At 44.2% G+C, this 21149-nt stretch overlaps 1 protein-coding gene across 1 annotated transcript in view; it reads left to right on the forward strand.

The window, feature by feature from the left end:
• The window catches only part of NINJ2 (ninjurin 2), a 174498-nt gene that overhangs the window by 87599 nt on the left and 65750 nt on the right, over window positions 1-21149 (forward strand). The window lies entirely within an intron of this gene.

Consider the following 21149-nt stretch of genomic DNA (forward strand, 5'->3'; position numbering starts at 1 on the left):
GCACTTGCTCACATTAAACATCATCTGCCATTTAGCCGCCCAGTCTCCCAGTCTCGTAAGGTCCTCTTGTAATTTTTCACAATCCTGTCGCGATTTAACGACTTTGAATAACTTTGTGTCATCAGCAAATTTAATTACCTCGCTAGTTACTCCCATCTCTAAATCATTTATAAATATATTAAAAAGCAGCGGTCCTAGCACGGACCCCTGAGGAACCCCACTAACTACCCTTCTCCATTGTGAATACTGCCCATTTAACCCCACTCTCTGTTTCCTATCCTTCAACCAGTTTTTAATCCACAATAGGACATTTCCTCCTATCCCATGACCCTCCAATTTCCTCTGTAGCCTTTCATGAGGTACCTTGTCAAACGCCTTTTGAAAATCCAGATACACAATATCAACCGACTCCCCTTTGTCCACATGTTTGTTCACTCCTTCAAAGAATTGAAGTAAATTGGTCAGGCATTTCCCCACACAAAAGCCATGCTGACTTGGTCTCAGTAATCCATGTCCTCGGATGTCCTCCGTAATTTCGTTTTTGATAATAGCCTCTACCATTTTCCCCGGCACCGACGTCAGACTCACCGGTCTATAATTTCCCGGATCTCCCCTGGAGCCTTTTTTAAAAATGGGCGTTACATTGGCCACCCTCCAATCTTCCGGTACCACGCTCGATTTTAAGGATAAGTTGCATATCACTAGCAGTAGCTCCGCAAGCTCGTTTTTCAGTTCTATCAGTACTCTAGGATGAATACCATCTGGTCCAGGAGATTTGCTACTCTTCAGTTTGCCGAACTGCCCTATTACGTCCTCCAGGTTTACCGTGAAGTCAGTAAGTTTCTCCGACTCGTCCGCTTGAAATACCATTTCCGACACCGGTATCCCACCCAAATCTTCATTCATTCATATATATCATTCATTCATATATATCAAACACACCAAATCAGACGGGTAATGCAGCTGCAATTCCAGTTGCAAGGTTTAGTGCCAGAAAAATGAGTTCTCATTAGGAACCAAATGCTAATTGAAAAAAAATGTGTCTTTAAAGTAGTACGGAAAAGAGGGTAAGACTTTTCCAGTCTTATTGGTTGCGGCAATGAGTTCCATAATGCCGGTGACAGAAAATAGAACGCCGAAGCTTGTGTAGATTCCCATCTCGTTCTAGAAGATGATGGTAATATCAGTCTATTATCAACAAGTGAGTGCAGAGTGCGAGCAGGTGTATAAGGAATGGTTAAAGCCGTAAGATAAGACGGTGTTAGAGTATGGAGTGCCTTATGTGTCAAGGTTAAGATTTAATCCTGAATTCAGTGGGGATCCAGGGATCCATTGTAGGTGCATAAATAATGTTACAGTAATCGTAACGTGTAGTAATATATACATACTAGTAAAAAAGGCCCGTTTCCAAAACAAATGAAACGGGCGCTAACATGTGGGGGGTTTTTTTGTTTTCTTTTTCTGTTTGATATTAAGGGATATATATATTTTTTTTTTAAAAGGAAAAGAGTTTTTTATTTTAAGTTGTAAAGTCTGTATGAGTGTTTGTGGTTTTGAGGGGGGGTTGTGGGGGTCTATGGGTGTATGCTATTTTTTTGGGGGGGGAGGGGTGTTTGTGGGGTAGGGTAGCGTTGTTCTGTATGAGTGTTTGTGGTTTTGAGGGGGATTGTGGGTGTCTGTGGGTGTGTGTGCCATTTTGTGGGGGGGGTGTTTGTAGGGGGGTGTTTGTGGGGTAGGGTTGTTCTGTATGAGTGTTTGTGTTTTGGGGGGGGATTATGGGAGTCTGTGGGTGTTTGTAAGAGAGAGATGTAGGTTTTTACTGTTTCAGTTTTTGTATTAAGGGGTTGGGGGAGGGAGTGTGTGTGTATGAGTGTGAAAGCAAGATGTTGTCTGTCCATGGCAGTGTGTGGCATTTTGGGTGGTGGGCAGTTTGGTTGTATGTATGTGTGTTAGTGAGTGATGCTGATTGTCCATATTAGATGTGGGGTTTTTTTGTGGCTGGTAGGGGGTGATTCTCTGCGTGTGCGTGTGATACAGTAATCTTAATTCAGCAGGGCACTCTGATGTGGTATTTGTAGGCACTTGTATTTTTGTTGAAACCAGAGGGATCCGTTGCAGGCAGGCAGTAGGAGTAGATATGGGGTTTTTTCGAGTGTGAAATGTGGGTGGTGTTCTGTAGGGGGGGACGGGGCTGAGGGCGCATGTGTCTGGAGGTCTCCTTGTAGGCACTGATTTCAGCTGGGCACTCAGGTGGGCTGTGATCCGTTTTTTTTAGGGGGGGTTGGGCGCCGGAGGTTTCCGTTTGGGTGGTTTTTTTTGGGGGGGGGGTTGGTTTGGTTTTAGTGTGGAATGTGGGTGGCGTTCTGTAGGGGGGGCGGGGCTGAGGGCACATGTGTTTGGAAGTCTCTGTTGTAGGCACTGAACGCCGGCTTGGAGACTCACCGCATGAACAGCTTGCAGAGTAAGGTCCGTGATGTAGTGGTTGTTTAGTGGCGTTCTTCATCCGCGCTTTCCTTGCGGTTGGTCCCCGTGCTGGTAGCTACCCCCTCCTCAGGAAGGGGCGGGACTCGTGTTTTTTCCTGAACGCCACTGCATTTTCTTCGCTGTCCCACTCCTGCTCCTCTGCAGCACCGGTCCCATTCAAAGGCTTGGTGGTTTCTAAGTCCATGTGAGTGTTTGGGAGGTGGAACCGTACTTTGTGTGCATCACCTGAGGCACAGCCAATCAGCAGCGCGTGGGCGGGGCAAACACTGATGTTCAAAAAGTGGTCTCTGCCGCCTCACTTTAGAACGTTGGGAAAGTGAGGCTTCATTAGAATGTTGGAGGTGCGTTTTATATAGAGAGATGGGGCGTGGCTGAGGGCGGGTCTATGAGTGAAGGTGACTGGTCCTAGCCTATGAAGACTACAGGATTTTTGTGCTTCTCTGCCTATGAGTGAGCTTCTCTGCCTTGGAGTGAGCTTCAGAACGTTCAAGGTGGGATTTATTAATATAGATGATAAAATACACAACGAATCCAAGTCCAGCATATTTCTGACTGATCATAGTTGTCAAAGGAAATAAAAAGACTTCTTTACTCCATCTGAGATGTAAGGACTAAAGGAAAGGGCTGAATCAATGGTAATTCCAAGATATTTAAATGGCTTTACTGGTTTCAGAAACTAACTCAGTCTCTGCTTGCAGTAAGTGGTGGTGGGGTCTACTCTATTTCAAATAACCTGTTCAAAGAGGGGGTTAGTGATTCAAAGTATGGGGGTATTTCTGTCCTTTCATTCCTCCTTGGGAGTGCTAGACCTCCGCAGAGTGCTAAGCTCCCTGGCTCCAGGAGGGAAATTTTAGGCCAGCCCTGAATTTCTGACAACCCCATCTTGATGCATTATGGAACCTGCAGCACTGGTTTCAGTGCATAAAATTAGGAACTATGAATACCACACTGCTTTGAGATATAAGTTGAAAACTAGGACTGGCCAAAAAGTTCCCCTCCTTGAACTAGGTATCTTGACAGATCTGGGAGTGTGTATTTATTTATTTATTTATTTCCAGCGCAAATTGTCCATACAGCAACTATGCGGTTTACAATATAAAAGCAATTAGGGTAAAAATACGGGGGGGGGGGGGGGCAATTCTGAAGAGGAACCAAAAGATTCATTAAACAGGTGCGCCTTGAGTAAAACTTTAAATTCTGGGTAGGAGGGTTCTGAATGGATGCATGGTGGGAGAGAATTCCAGAGAGAGGGTCCTAGAAAATTGAAACTGATCTCACAAGATATTGAAAGACGAAAGGAAGGAAAGGAGGGAAGGAATTGTGAGTAAGTTGCCAGAGGCAGATCAGAGGGCGCGAGGAGGAACATAAGGGGTTAGAAGAGAGGAAAGGTAGGCTGAAGCCGAAGGAAGATGAGATTTAAAGACAAGAGAAAGAAGCTTAAACTTGATAAGGGCAGAAACTGGAAATCAGTGTTCAGAATGAAGGAGTATGACATGATCAAAGCGTCGTGCAGAGTGAAGTAACTTAACAGTGGTGGACTGAACAAGCTGAAGACGTTTGATGGATGAGGAGGGAAGCCTGGCAAACAAAGAATTACAATAATCTATATGGGAGATAACCAAAGAGAGAAGTGTACCAAAGAAGGTTTCAGAAGAGAATGCAGTGGACGGATATGATGAAGGACGAAAAAGGAGGAACGGAGTACTGAATCAATATGTGGTTTAACAGTTAATTGAGAATCGAATGTAACACCAAGGATTTTAATATTTCGTGCCAGCCTCTATGCCAGCCTCAGATGTCATACTCAGGTCCATGACAGTGCATGCAGGTCCCTGGAGCAGTTTTAGTGGGTACTGAAGTGCACTTCAGACAGGTGGACCCAGGTCCATACCCCCTCTACCTGTTACATTTGTAGAGGAAACAGCGAGCCCTCCAAAACCCACCACAAACCCACTGTACCCACATATAGGTGCCCCCTTCACCCGTAAGGGCTATGGTAGTGGTGTACAGTTGTGGGTAGTGGGTTTTGGGGGGGGCTCAGCAAACAAGGTAAGGGAGCTATGTACCTGGGAGCATTTTATGAAGTCCACTGCAGTGGTCCCTAGGGTGCCCGGTTGGGGACCTGGCATGTCAGGGGGACCAGTGCACTACAAATGCTGGCTCCTCCCACGTTCAAATGGCTTGCATTTGGACGTTTTTCACATGGATGTCTTTGGTTTTGAAAATCATCAAAAGTCAAAGATGTCCATGTCTAGGGATGTCCAAATCCAAGAACATACATGGTATTTTCGAAACGAAAGATGGACGTCCAAATTTTTTCAAAAATACGTTTTTCCCCGCCCTCAGATTTGGACGTTTTACAAAGACGTCCAAATCCCAACTCTGATGTTTCTTTCGAAAATGCCCCTCCATGTCTCTTATTAAGGATCATGTAGTATCCTTAACTTCTTCAATCTTAAATTCATGGTCCCCACTCTACCTCACACGGTGGGGCAGGACAGAAGCCATCAAGATTGTTTTGGCTCCTACATTAAATTATATACTAAGTATGACTCCCCTTCCTTTCCCAAACTCATTATATAAAAAGATAGACTCTCTATTAAATAAATTCCTTTGGAAACAGAAACCTCCTCGTATAGCTCTCAAAAAATTTAAATTACCTAAAGATAAAGGTGGTCTTAACATCCCTGATTTTAGAAAATATCACATGGCTTTTAGACTTGCACAATCTCTAACATGGTTTCACAGTGATTTATCTCAACACACACCTAAATGGCATATATTTGAAACAGCACTGGCTCAACCCTGCCCTCTATATTTTCTCCCATACATGGATTCATTTCCCTATGTAAAACATCTTAGATTATTAAAAGCCTCTGCCTCTTCCATTTGTGAATTTAAATCTGGTCTCAGTCTCAAAAATGTATCTTTAGAAGACATTCCTCTTTGGTACAATCCTAGATTTGACTCCAGTTTGTTAACTTGTCAAGAGCCTGAATAGAAAAAGAAGGGTATATGGTCTTTATCTCAGTTGTATATCTTTAATAGATTTACCTTCATGGAAAGTTATTTCTAAATATATTTCTTCACTACAAATCTCCAATTCTCTCTCAGTATCTTCCTCTGAGCTTATCTCCCTGTGCCAAAGTATTATCACAGGTCATAAGAAAGCCTCCTTATTATACAAAAAACTTCAAGAATTCAATATTGACTCTGTAGCTCCAATAAAATTTGAGCAAGACCTGTGTTTTACCTCATCTGACTTTGACTGGACTATTTTTTTGACTAAAACCTTGGGTCCTACAAAATCAGCGGCAATATCTCAATCTTCTTTCTTCATAATACATCAAGCCTATTGGACTCCTCAGATGTATCCCATCCAGGCCTATCACTTTGTCTACTTTTAGTTTAACTGGCTTCTCATGAACACAGTCTGAAAATTATTTGACGTCTATCTTACTTCCATTCTAATTTGTATCAGTTTCTGTGGTTCTACTCCCAGTCCTCCTCAGTGAACACTGAACAAAATATTTGTTAAGTAATTCTGCTTTTACCTTATCAAAGGTCTCTTTTGATGTTCCTCTAGTCACTAACATTTCTAAATATAACCCTAGGGTGCATTCTTGGTAGAATCAAGGGCCTCTAGTTGGGTAGGGGCAGGCACTCCCCACCTCACATTTTACCCCTAACTCCACCTCAGCTCCACAGTCATTCTACAAAGTACCTTATTTACACTAGTGACAACAGAAATGGATGGAAACTACAGATAACCATTTCCTCTATTTGTCCTGTTATCACTTTTTTTCATGGCTCTTCTTTTAACTTCTCTATCAGTCACTTTCCTTTTCTTAGGTTGTAGAACAACACTGTAGATACTACACCAAGCCCTAGAGCATCAATATAGCTACTACTGGGAAATTAGAACAAGCCAGACTGCTACAGATCCCTACACAGGAATCCTTCACCTCATTCACACATGCAGAACATACAGAATAAGAGACCTTAAATTAGGGAGGGGGGGGGGGGGACAGACAGACAAATATGAAATGGACACATCTAAGGAATCCAGACTCTATAAGCCAGTACTGGTAAATGAGAAAGCGAAATGTATTTCCTTCTGTGCACTATAAAATGCAGAAAGAGAAAGATGTACTTTACCCAGAGCTGATGCATTCCCATTCCTAAAAATGTTAAATAGTTTTTCTTTTCCACTTTTGTTGTCTTGGCATCTTATTTTTCTACCTGGGTTGGTTCCAGTATCTCCTTTCCACTTTCCTTGTGTGAGCCTTCTCCTAAGTAGTTTTTTCATCATCTCCTTTCCATTTCTTCTCTCTCTTCCTGTCTTCCCATTGTCTACTGTCTCTATCTCTCTCTTTCCTTTGTCTTTTATTAACTTCCTAGTCTCCTATTTTCATCCTCTGTACTCACCCCTTCCCAAGCCCTCATCTACCCTTCTCTCACCAGCCCCAGCCCCTTCTTGTAACTCAACCCTTTCTGACATCTAGGCTGCTTCTTATCCTCTAGCCAGTTTCCCATGCCTCCTCTTCAACTTCTCTCCAGTCCTAATTCCAGTAGTCATGGGTAGGGCAGCCCTGAAACCAGGGTAACATCTTGTGTCACAGAGACTCTGACCTATTTATCAGAAATTTATCTGTCAAACCTGGTGTTTTTAATTACCCCTTCTTATAGACCTCTTTCTGACTCCGTCACACGGGGGACTAAAGGTACTTATTTCATATATCAGGTTCTGTATAGTTTCTCTGACCTCCATTGTCACCCAATCACCAGGGGGTGGCATTAGGAGCCGTAATTGAAAACTAATTCCCATAACTACTGCTTTCTGTTTGTTTTCTGGATCTAGATATACTCTGGGCCATTTATGTTCCCACATAAATCTTATTAAACATCTGTCTAAGTTTCTGCAAAGACTGAGTGTCACTTGTATATGATCTACCTTGTAGGCTAAATGTAAGGTAAAGAGAAGATAGAATCAATAAAAATAAAGACAGAGATAGGTTTAGATAGATAGATACATTTTATTTCTTACCCAAACACAGGTCTTCAAGTTGATACAAATACAGACATCAGATTCTGGTTTCAGCCGCACAGGGCTTCGCCGTCTGACAGAAGCTTCGGAGAAGACTCTCAAACTAAGCCAAAATCTCCCATCTTTTATACTCTATCCTCTCCATAGAAGTGAATGGTGAGATACCTTGCTCCTAATCTTTCTCACTTTCTGAGATCATACTTTCCCACGCGATCTGCTATCTGATGTGCCCACCTCCTTCCGTTCTCAGCTACTGCTAATTATCAACATGTTTTGGGAAGCGTTGAGATAACAGTTTCACATCTTCCGGCTGCAATACTTTTCATACTTTTCATACCTTTCATACCATTTCATGAACTCTGTCTTACCTCTGTATCATTGTATACCAAAACTAATAAGCTCCATTTTATTCATCTGATCTTTCATTACAGGTGCTATATTTGATTTAAAAGTTGTACCAGTTTGTATCAGGACTCATTGTTCAGACCTGCTTTTTTCAGATTCTCAAATATTAATTCACTTGCTTGCTGTTCGGCCTAGTCAGTATTTTTTTCAGTTGTTCTAGGCTGCATAGCTTTGGCCATCACTATTCCAGTGGTAGCCTTAAAGCTAGGCCATATATTAACATTCCCCTCTTCACCCTATCCCATAGGGTGACACCAGGGTTAACGTACCTTGGTACCATCCATTCCAGAAGGTATTCTATGAGGCCATAAAATTATCTGAGTCTTAAGATCAACTGGTACAATTTGTTTCGTTTTCGGTTTGAAAGTATCATCTTGGCAGTACTTCAATTATGTCAATCCTACTAACACTTATGGTTACTACAATATAATTTTTCTTCAACCTTTTAATATGCAGGTTCTATCTTAATCTTATGTATGTCAATATATTTATATTGTTATAAATCACAAAATCATTGGTTATATACTGATTATATCTTAATTATACATTTGCATAGATTTGCACAATTGATCACATCATCTTATACAGCTTTATATGGTTACATTATATCCCTGTGCGCTATTATCTGATTATACAGTTGCAGACATCTCTCCAGTGTCTCTAACAGTTGCATAGCGATTGGTCCTTCCTAAAGGGAGATAGTCCAATGGGTTATCTCCTGTGGTGTTGGGAAGGAGGTTTTCGTGCAGGGTATACTGTCCCGCTACTGTCTTTTTCATTATTGCGGTTTCAATTAAGCGTTCTACTAAGCCTCTAGCACAAGGGATTATGCAACATCCTACTAAAACAAAAATTGCTACCACTATGATTATAGTCGTGGCAGCTGAAATGATAAATGTTTTCCATTTACCAAAAGCTCTATCCATCCAACCTGTCCAGGATGTATCAACGCCAGAGTTCTCTGCCAATTCTTGCGACAGTGAGGTTAAGCCTTCTAAAGCTCTGGTAATTGATCCATCTGGAGCTGTATTGTTGGGGATAAAGGTGCAACACTGGGTGCATATCTTTTGACACACCCCTCCATCCGCTGCTAGAAGTTGGTCAAGAACTAATCTATTTTCCAACGTCATCCGGCTAGTGGCGTCTAATTGTGTTGCAATTCCTTGAACTGCATCCCTAGTGTAGTTCACAAATCTCTGCTGATTGTAATATATATAGTTGATCCAGTCAAGATTCTTATTGATAGTCGCCCACCAAAAGAAAACTGATTCAAATCCTGCAGCTATCTGGTTTCTGGCTTTAAACTCATCAGGAACCCCTCTTGGAACTCCAATAGCATCTATATAGACCCGATCATCGAAAGATCCAGGCATTGCATTTCTCTTCACTCGTGAGGAAGAGCTGCTATGAGGAGGAGGCAAGGATGCTATAATGATGGGAATGACCAATTTGACTAAGGCACATCTGCCTGTCCAATTGTTAGGAAGTGTATGGCGGATAGTGCGGGCTCCACAGTACCACCATATGTCTGCTCTAGCTTGTGAGAACCGTGTTAGGTTCAGATTTTTCAGAGTCCCATTTCCTAAGGTTGTGTTACAATTGGTTAAGTTTCCTAAAAACCGTGTCTGTTTCACCCCATATCGTTCCAGACATGTATGATATTTGGTAGCAGGATTTGGAATCCTGAATGCAGGTGGAATCCTCATTCGAGGGGGTAAGTAGGGGTGGTGCTCGTCAAGGTGCTGACAAGACTGATTAATGTCGTCTTTAGCCTGCAATAACTGCAACATACACCAAAATCCATCTGGATCATTTTGGAGATCTAAGGGGAAAGGAACAACTGTTGGTTCAGCTCTTGCATGGGAACAAAAATAACAATTAGAGACATTCAAACTCTCTGTAGTATAATGTGCCCATTCGAGCCATAGGTTTGTCTCTCCAAATCCTGTTTCCAGTGCCACTAAATCTTTAGAATTATTAATTGGTACAATCTGGTAAGGAATTTTTATTTCTGGGATCTTTGTCGGCACTAAAGGATTGGTCGCTGTAGGTTGGGCTGGGGGTGGAACAATCTTGAATTTTCCAATGGGGTCTCTACCTGTGGCATCAATTCCTATGGAATAAGTTCTGTATGTAACATCCGTTACTCCTCTAAAAGTGATAGCCACTGGATTACATTTGGTCATTTGGCAGAGGCCAGTGACTCGCAATTTCATGATGGAAATGCTCCTTTTTAGATCTGGAATCTCAGTACCTGAGTAGGGAACCCATGAACCTGTATACCACCATACTTGTGCCCAACTTCCACAATTGGGGAAGGGACACAGGTATACTTCAAAAGCTGACAAATATTGCTGCACAGGATGTTCCCCACACATTGTGTAAGCACACACATCAAGGGTGATAGTGGTTGTGTCCTTGGTAGGGGGTAATGTTATTTCATAAGTGGTTGTAAATTGTTCTTGAAAATTTGCTAGGTACTGTGTTCCATGTATCATGGGTGTGGTGAGCACACACAACAGGAGGGCTAAGCACTTCATGTTGGTAGTTTTCATAATGAGGCACGGTATCACAATTGTACGAAAGGTAAGTAACGGCTACTGATTAAGGAGAGCGACAAATTTATCCCAAGGGTTTTAGCAACAGGTATTTGGGTATGGGGGGGGGTAAATTCTAATAGCCCCTATTTCAGTAGGATCTGGGATTTGGAAAATACCATATACTTCCAAAGGTCTCAATCCAACCTCTCTGATAAACAGGAAGGGAATCCAGTCAGTGCCCAGTACAGCGTATGTAATTACCCAAAAATCTACAATGTCACCAGTTTGTGGCCTGATTAGGAGGTCGTCTGTTTGTTCAATTTGTAAGCCTAAGGTTCCTCCAAACAGTAACTGAGTGTGTGTAACCGTACGGCTAGGACCTAATGTCCAACTGTCAAACAAAGGTTCACACAGTGTGTGGTATCGGGTGAAGGGGTCCCAATTTGTATCGTCTTCTGGAGCAGGGTCCCAATGAGGATGAATTAATTGTCTTAGATATTGTGGGGGTTCAGGGATCAAGTGTGCACCTAAATTTAAAGGCGACGGTGGGGGAGAATCAGGTGGAGAAGGCGGAGTGTCTGGTAAATTCTGGGACATATATTGATGGTCACTTAGGCGTGTTGAGCTATCTGGGAGGACGAGTGGCTGGGACGGTGATGTTTGACGTGGCTAAAGTAGTATGTGTGGGAGGAGGAGCGTCACTAGCAGGAACCAAAGAATAAAGAGGAGGGGTGGGTCGTAATTCAAGCAAGGCAATATTATCCTCAAAAGTAGTTGTACGATTGGGGACAATATGGACCGAGCTACTGATAGGATTGGGAACAGTTGTAGAATACAAAACAGGAGGATCAGTGAGGAAAGGAGTAGTTGCAGAGGTTTCAATAGGATCTGGAGGATTGCCAGCTGAAAAGTCTGTCGTGGCAGATGTGTCTGCCCAGGGGGTGGGTTGACTGGTGGCAGCGGGGCTGATCTTTGAGATCGTCTGGGGGGGGCTATATCCAAACGGGCGTGTGATTGTGGTGTACTGTTGGAGTTTTGTGTAAGATGCTGTAGTAGGTGTGGATGCAAATACAGAAGTAGTTGCAAGTATTGCTGGGGTAGTCGCAAGTACTGAAGTAGTTGCAAGTACCGTAGCGTTTCCGGCTGGCAAGGTAACGTTGCCAGTGGGAAAGGCTATAAGTGTGATCCAAAGATCAAAGAGGTTGCTGTCAGCAGTATAGGGAAACAAGGTAGTGAGAAACAAAACCAAACCTATACACAGTATGATCATGCACACGAGTCCAACAGCAAACAGTCTGGCAGATGGGAAGCAGAAGAAGAGGGTGTACTGATGTAACACCGTTACAGCAGAGGCAACACTTGGACGAGCGCTGGTTCCGGTGTCGGCTTCCAGATAATTGTCATCCAAGTCTTTGGACCAATGGGAATTTGTATCAGATACCTGTTCAGAGTCACACTTATGTAGAGAAACAGTCTGTAAGGGGATAAATACTTCTGAAGTGCACAGCGGCGGAACTTGCTGTGGCATTTATCTGGCTTGATTTGGGAAGTACCGATGTAGAATGTCGAGCAACTCACAGGTGTTGCTGTGCAAAATGTTTACTGTTGAAAACACAATGGACTCTCGTTCTTCCGGGGTCAACTGTCCTGCTAGGTTGCGGACTTGGAGGAGATCGTCTGCCAGATTGCGGATTCTGATGAGGCGGATGCGAAGATCCACGTAGGGAAGTGGAAGAACAGGAACTGTGGGAGGTGGAGGTGAAGAAGGCAACTCAAATACTGGTTCAGATACAGGTGGTTGTTCAGATGGTGACTCTGGAGATTCTGCGAAGGCTTGGATAATAATGTCAGCCAGATCAAGGAGGTGTGATTCAGGAGAGGGGGTAAGGTGGTTAAGTCTTTGGTCAAGTTGATCAAGATGCGGGGTCGGTGGTCTCGGGCTCAGTGGCGGTGGTGATGGGGTTCGTGGTGGGACTGGTCTCTCCAGTGACTGCTGTGCTGGGAACATCAATGGAAACATCCAGGAGACCTGATGGGGTATTTGGATAAGCTCGTATATCTTTCAGATGGACCCAGGATGTGTGGTCCTCCAGCTTTGCAGCTGTGGCTGACAGGGCTTCTATCTTGAAGGGCCCAACGTAGATCGGATCTCGCCAGGTCTTGTGCGTGTAATAACGCCGGTGCACCAGATCGCCCACTTTATAAGGGGGGGATCTATCGGCATCACAATCCCCTCTTCTGTCCGAAATGGCCTGTGGAATTGAGGACAGAGAACTTACAATAGTCTGTAAGATATCCCAATATACTGAGTATTGATCGGGTACTTGAGTGTCTGGATTGCCAGGTATGAGTCGCATCTGGCGACCTGTACATAATTGGAACGGCGTCAGTTTAAGGGAAGAGGATGGAGTGGCACGGAGAGATAATAGTGCCAAAGGGAGGGCATCAAGCCAATTCTTTATTCCATTTGCCATAAGCTGACGCATTTTTGTTTTGAGCAATCCATTGTATCGTTCAACCAGACCATTACTGGTGGGTTTGTAAACACACACAGTTCTGTGAGTAATGCCGAGTGCAGGAAGAAGGTTCTGCAACAGTTCATTTACAAAGTGGGTACCATTATCTGTGGTAATTTTGCCAGGAATCCCAAATCGAGGAATAATTTCAGTGCATAGTGATTGTGCCATCGTTTGGGCGGTTTCTCTAGAGCAAGGGAAAGCTTCCACCCACTTCGAGAAAGCGTCCACGCAGACAAGCAGATACCGTTTACCACGAACGGGCGTCTGCATATCTGTGAAATCGATATACCAATGTTGGCCAGGTCCCTGGACAACAGGTAAATGACCTGAAGGAATAACAGGTCCTCGTTTAGGTGTGTACAGAAAACATTTGTAACAATTATGAACTACGGTGTGACACATGGGCATCATTTGGGGAGCCCATAATCTGGAAGACAATTGATCATACAGTGTAGTAGCATTTAAATGTAAGGGGTAGTGGAGGGCATGCAAAAGAAGAGATAAAACATGCTGTGAAATACATAATTGCCCATTGGGATGGGTCCAAATTCCATTCGGATTTAGAAAACATCCTGCCTGCTTCCACAAAGTGAGTTCTGCTTGTGAAAGGGAAGAAGTGAGGGTAGTGGAGAAGTCTGAGATTAAGGATTCTGAGGGAGGGGACGTTACAGGGGGCTCAGATTCAGGAGACAGCAGGGAGGTGATGACAGGAGGGGTGTTGAAAGCAGGTGGGATGTCAGGGGAGGAGGATTCAGAGGGTGTTGAACCCGAGGGAGTAGAAGGGGGTGTTTCAAATAGAGGCGCTTCGGACGCGAGTACAGGAAGTGTAACATCGCAAGTGGATATAGTAGGAAGATTGGAAAAGGAAGTGACTTCACGGGCTAGTTCATCTGCAGCATGGTTACCATTAATGGCAAAAGAGAAAACTGTCTCTTGATGTGCTTTAATCCAGGAGATACTGGTGCGAAGGCCTTTTTGATGGCGCTTCTCCAGTGCTTCAAAAAGTGCAGTCCACAAAGGTAAGTGACTTAGGGGTTGCCCGGTAGAGGAGATCATACCCCTCTGGTTCCATTTGCGAACATGGGAATGCAAGGAAGTGAATACATAGTCTGAGTCGGTGACAATGCTCAAATCTGAGTGTAGTGCTTTAAACAGTAAGACATACAGAACTGCTGCAAGTTCTGCGGTTTGGGCTGTGAATGAATCAGGTAACCTGAATTGTATAGGATCCAGAATATCTTCTTCTGGTGTATAACGGAGGGCGGCAAAACCGGCAACTCCGTTTTGCTGAGAACCGTCTGTAAACCAAACCTCGCCACTTTGCAAGATTTCTGAATACAGATGGAGTGATTCAGGAACAGATAATCGGGTCGTGCACTCATGGGGAAAAATAGCATTCTGTGCTGTCTCTGTTACAGTGAGTAATGGATCCAGGCGTTGAAGATCAGTTAAAGTTAATGGGTGAATAGAGTGCACTACACTGAACAAAAGCACTTGATACTTTTGTAACCGGCAGACAGTCATGTGACTGATCTGTTTATCCAACAGATATTTAACATCATGGGACGTGTGAAGAATCACCGGAAGGTGAGGAATGTAGCTGTATAATTTTGTAACAGCCGTGCTGGCGGCAACAAGGCCTTTCTCACAAGTAGCAAAAGCTCTTTCGACAGGTGAAAAAGTACCCGAGAGATAACCACAAGCAAGGTCATCATGTTCTTGAGTGATCAGGCAAGACCAGGTATTCTCAGTATGCACGACCCAAAGGTGCACATCCTGAGAGACATCAATGGTTGCCAATGGTGAGGAAAGCATAACATCCTTTACAAGGGCCATAAGATTAGCTGTTTCTTGAGGTGTAAAAAGAACGGGTTCATGTTTTGCTTTCTGTTTGCCTTGTAGTTTCATATAAAAGGGCTGAGTCCGGGCTGAATAATTTGGTATCCACAGGCGACAAAAATTTAACATGCCAAGGACACCTCTGAGATCAGAAATGGTGGTGGGCAAACGCAAGGAGGAGACATGTTGCAAAGTGTCGGGACCTAGGCCCTTCTGACGGGGGCCAATGTGATGGCCAAGGAAGGTAACATGTGTCTGAGCAACTTTTAATTTCTTTCTGTTAACCTTGTAACCTTTTGTAGCAAGAAAGCCAAGAAAGTCACAGGTGACCTGAACACATGTGTCAAAATCGGGGCAGGTGATGAGCATGTCGTCTACATACTGAACAATGGAAGTTTGTGGTGGGAGGCTATATCTGTACTGTTTGAATTCTTGTATATGTGCTGCTAAGGTCTGGGAAAAGACTGTAGGACTGTCAGTAAATCCCTGAGGGAGACGAGTCCACTGATATGTTGTGTTATTGAATTGGAAAGCCGTTAGCGGGCGGCTTACGGGGTCAAGGGTAATGGAAAAGAAGGCATTGGACAAATCAATGGTGGAATGATATGTCTGCAAGGAGATACTATTGAGGAGTGTGGTTGGGTTTTCCACGTTCGGGAATACCGCGTAAGTGAGGTCATTTAGCGCGCGTAAGTCCTGTACTATACGGAAGGCGCCAGGTTCCTTTTTTGGAACTGGGAATAATGGAGTATTGTATGGTGAATTACATTTTTCAATAATACCTTGCTGTAATAGGGAATCAATTTGTTCTTGAGCTCCAGCAATGACTTCAGGTTTCAAAGGGTACTGGGCAATTTTAGGACCTTTACAACCAGGTAACAACTGAATACGATGGGGAGGACCGGTAACCTTACCATAGGGTTTCTCAGGTGTGGCCCAAAGAAAACCCGGTAGGTCATTCAATGCTACCTCTATTTGTTTTTCAACCATAGAGGTGACAGCCATCAAAAGTGAAGTGGTTTCACTAGGGGAAGGATCAAAATGAATTTCAAAATGGAACAGTGTCAATAGATCTCTTCCAAGTAAATTGACAGGGCATAGCGGAGCATATAAAAAGGGAGCAGATAGTTGTTGATCCGCATATTTAATTGGCAGGGGCTCAAGCAGTGGTGTGTCTGTAGAAATACCATCAAATCCTGTGGTGGTAACATTGTCTGGGGAAACTTTAAGAAGTTTCTGTAGTTTGTGTGGGACGTGGGCTAGCACAGAGCGAGAAGCGCCTGTGTCAACTAAGAAGGGGACAGGAACATCACCGATAAGCAGGGTGATCATAGGATCATCCAATCCTGCAGCAGTGCGGACTACGCCTAGTCACTGTGGGCGACGTTGGTCTGGGTTCCATAAGGGGAAGGATTGGCGTTCTGGAGGATTTTGGCGGATTTGACGGTTTTGACGGCGGATTTGATTCATAAGGGTATTTTGTGGTGGTAGTGGGCATTCCCTTGCATAATGACCGTATCGCTGACAACGATAACACAGAACATCTATATAACGATCTGGACTAGGCCGGGAATAATCGTTTCGGAACCGTCTGTTATTATCAGGAGGGCCCCGTAGGGGACCCCGCTGCGGTTGCCCGCGCCGACCTCTTTCTTGTGGGTAATCAGGTCTACGGTCTGGGCGGTAGGGCCGTGGGCCCTGGTTTTGACCGTTATTGTCATAACGTTGGTCAGCATACATAACAATAACAGGGGGAGAAGTGTCAGGAGTATTGGTATCAGGGTCAGCGCTCTTAGAGGCTCTTTTCTCTTTCAGATCTTTAGTTTGTAGCATTTCCAAGTTGGTGTGCACTGTCTTACGATGTTGGGCTTCATCTTGCTTGCTTTTAATAAGCCGTCTGCAATGATGAAGGATGTGTTCACGAATTTTAGGCCATTTTTCTAATTGGAGACCCACTGTATTCTCCAATTTTAATTTAATTTCTGAGGGTAAGGTTCCCTTCAGTAAATGGTAGAATACTGGGAGGGCATTATCAGAGTCAAATTTTTCCTCTGTCTGTTCTTTATATAGGTCTTGGAGTCTGAGTAAATAAGCTTCAATAGGCTCTGAATCCATTTCCCATCTTTGGGAAGTGATGACTGAAAAGTCTTTAAGGGTCGGATACATGGTCCGGATTTCCTGAAATACTTTGGTCTGAATTTCTGTCAAAGGGTTGCCATCATACTGAGTATCGGTGGCAAATTTTGCATAGCCCGATTGAGTAAATATGTCAGTGACACTAGCGTGTGGGGTTCTGCCCAGGAGCGCTTTTATATCGCCGACTGATAGAGTAGTCCCCAGGGTTATGTCCTGTAATTTCTTTAACCATCGGTTGCCTCCCTGTGTAATATCCGGGAGCTGTAGTATGAGGCTATTCAATTCAACAGCAGAAAGGGGGGTGTACTCCGTATGAGGGACACCACCTGACATTTTATTCAGCAGGGGAAAAAGTTTCACTGATTTAAGGAGATCAATCGAGGTGGTTGGGGGAAACTGATTCTCATACTTTTTCCAAACCTGAAGACCTTGGATTAGATAGAGAGTTGTTTTCTGATCCCAATGGGGGTCGGGGTGGTCATAAATAAGATCTCTTACAAGTGAAAGCTTGTCAGACCGTAAGGATCCTTCACGCGGGAAGAGGGCGGACTGGGGCTGGAGCGCCTCAGACCATCCTGCAAGGTCATCAACCCATGGGTGAACATAATGCAATGAATTCTCATGTAATGCCACATATTGGGCAGGTGTGCTAGGCGGACCAGATATGATGGGTACTGTACTGATATTCAGACTTGTAGGGTGTGGGGAACTGTCAATAACTGCAAGGCAGCGGCTAGATCCTTCATCAGTAAGATAACCGTGAGGATCGCGCTGTCTAGTATGATGAGAAATAACATCATGTTGTTGGGGTATCTGGGGTATTTCGGATTTTGATGTAGCGGATGCAATAGTGTCAGGGGGTGCCGACATGGACTTACGTAGGGAACGAAGTCCTTCTGAAACGTATACGAGATCATCTCCTATAGTGGCTAAGGTGAGGCCGGGTGACGGTGGACGGCCTGCACCTGAAGGGACTGGCGTGTCAAGGGGAAGGGGCTTGGGTAGGTCAAGGTGAGAAGAATCTCCTTCCATCGAGGAGGAGAAACTTAGTACTGGGGGAGGTTCGTTTCGAATATCCTGCAAATCAGATTTACTTGGAAGTTGTTGTTTTAGTACTTCCCAGGCTTCTTCTAATGGAGAAGATATTACTTTTGGTAGACCCCCGGTACCTGGTTTGGCTGGAAGTATGAGAGGACGGCGGAGAAGAGCCAGATCCTCTGCTAATTGGGGAATTTTGCCCTTGGGGCGTGCACCCAATTGATCCCATCCAGGAGGAGTAGAACACTCAGGTTCTAGAGTGGGTATGGAAGAGTCTTTCGGAGCTGGGGGAGTTTTAATGAAACCCCGATCATAGAGTTCCTGACAAATAGTCCGTGTCTGTGTGGCAGGACTACATGGAATGAAACCCATCTGTCGTAATTGGGACAGAATAGACTGTAGGGATTCAGCGGGCAAGGGACCAGTTTGGACAGAAGAGTCCAAATGTAGTGGTGGAGGTGATGTCTGAGTTGTGTGCTCCATATATGGGTAGGTAGAAGTTTGGGTGGTCATGTGTGAGGTCAATCCTGATCCTAGCCCCGGATAAATGGAGGTCTGGGCAGCCACATCAATTTGATTGATGGCAGGGTGCTCGACGGTGACCGGAACCGATGGGTTCGGGACACAAGGATATTGCTCAATAATGGGTGGGGGTATCTCAATCTCATAGCCTCCAATAGAACGATATACATGAGGCGGTGGTGGGGTTAGCGTCTGGGTTGTTGCTTGCATCGTTGGAGCAGAGGTAACAGTGGGTAATTGGGCCGAAGTCAGGGCTACTGGTTGGGCCACCGGGATTGTTGAAGGGGTTAAAGGCGTCTGAGTTTGTACCGACCCATGAGATATAGAAATTGAGTCTTTTTGTGATGAGGGAAGAGATAGATCAACTACACCGGCAATGTGTACGGTAGTAGGTAGGTCAAATTTTATAGGCGCGGGAGATATCGCAGGCAGCGAGGGTATCGCTGTCTGGGATCCTTGAGGTAAGGGGATCTGTGTCTGAGATCCCTGAGAAATCTGTAGCTGAGGTTTATCACAATATCCTGGGGGTATTGGTGTATATCCCACTGCACATGGTAGGAGCTTGGTAGTACCTGTAGCGGTAGCATCATAGGGTGGTGGGGCAGTAGGTGTTATTGCCTCTTGGTAAGGGGCTTGATCGCAATCAGACTTCGTTAGGGTAACATCTTGTGTCACAGAGACTCTGACCTATTTATCAGAAATTTATCTGTCAAACCTGGTTATACTATTGGATTTCCACAATGTGCTGCATTTAATTCTAAAATTAAATGTTTTTAATTAAAGCTGGATATACTTGCTCAACAAGGACAACTCAGGGCTAGTTACAATAAAAATAGATATACATGCATTATAATAACAATAAAATAAATATAGCATAATTCATAAAACATCCCTAGAATTCATCCCATTCCAAAACAAATAATAAATTACTTAAAAACATGTCTGAAGCCAAGCCTTCACTTTTCTGGCAGAATATCAAAGAGTTTGTTTCAAAACACAGTTCTGGAGGGATTATGTTCCAGGCAAATGGAGTGAACTAGGTAAAAACAGTTCTCCTGATGGTAGCCTGTAACTTCTCTTGGGCCAGGAATTTGCAAGGGACCCACCCTGGAATGATGTGGCAGGTTAACCAGACACAGTAAGATAATCAAAATTGCTAACTCACATTCAGGGGTCCTTTTACTAAGCTGTGCTAAAAAGTAGCCTGCACTATTTTTAGCATGTGGGTTTCCAGCACACAGAGGCCACTTTTAGCATGACTGTAAAATGGCCACAATGTTTTTTCCAATAATGGCCATGCACTAATTTCCCAATTAGCACATTTTATAGGAAGTAGGGACTCCCGTGCTAATCAGTCAGCAAACACCAATGCCCAGAAAGTTGTCCAAAAGAGGAAATCAGCTCAAAGAGAGGCCCCAAATCCTCAGCCAGTCGAACCAAGAAAATCAACGTGTCATCAGCAAGAAGATGGATCCTCTGCTAATGGGCCCCAAGTGGAATGCCACAGATATCCAGAGCTAAGCGGATACTCTGGGCCATGGGTTCCAAGGTCAAAATAAATAACAGGGGGGACAGTGGACACCCCTGCCACATACCCCTAACCAACAAAAAAGGCTCAGTTAACACCTGATTAACAAGCAACTGCGCCTCGTGCTTATCATACAAAAGAAGCACCCATGAACAGAAGGAGGAGCCTATCCCATATCTCTCTAAAATCCAATGCGTATACATTCAATCCACATGATCAAAGGCCTTTTCAGCATCCAGGCTCAACAGAGCCGATGGTCCAGCTCCCATACAATGCAAAGTCACGATTGCTTGCAAAATATTCACAGATGCATATCGGCGGGGTACAAAACCCATTTGATCCTCATGTATCAATTTAGGGAGGACACGATTCAATCTGAGAGCTAAAATTGTAGCCAAGAATTTCATGTCATGATTAATCAGAGAGATAGGACGATAGGACTGCACCTCTTCCAGATCTTTCCCAGGCTTTGGAAACAACAAAACATGAGACAGATTTTGGTAGGCACGCAAGCCCCCCCCCCCCCCCCCGCCCCCAGTTGGGCCTGCAAAGCCAGCGCTACTAGGTCTTCCATCATTTTATAGAATTCCGCCCCGTACCTATTGGGTCCGGGAGCCTTCCTCAGCTGCAACAAAGCAATTGCTTCCCGAATATCACTGACCCTAATAGGAGCATCCAACACTCTCCGGTCTGCCTCTGAAAGCCTGGGCAAATGCAAACCATGATAAAAGGTGTCTCTTGTACCTGTATCTTGTGGTGCATGCATATATAACTGTTTATATTAATCCACAAAGTCTTATGTAACCTCCCAGGGGCTTAGGAGGACCTGAGTCCCCAACTGCACTTTGGCAATAAACTGCCTGCTCTTACTTGGACATACCAAATTTGCCAACAACTTCCCTGATTTATCCCCCCATTTATGGAGTTTATACTTATAGAACAAAATATTAGACTGTGCTCATTGCATGAGAAGCTGATCCACCTGGGCACGAATGGCAATATACATATCATGATTCACCCGCACCAGAGTAAGCTGATATTGGCGTTGAGCCGCCCGTAGTTGTTCAAGCAAAGTCAACAGCTGCCTATCG

The sequence above is a fragment of the Microcaecilia unicolor genome, chromosome 9, assembly GCF_901765095.1.
Source record: "Microcaecilia unicolor chromosome 9, aMicUni1.1, whole genome shotgun sequence".
Lineage (NCBI taxonomy): Eukaryota > Metazoa > Chordata > Amphibia > Gymnophiona > Siphonopidae > Microcaecilia > Microcaecilia unicolor.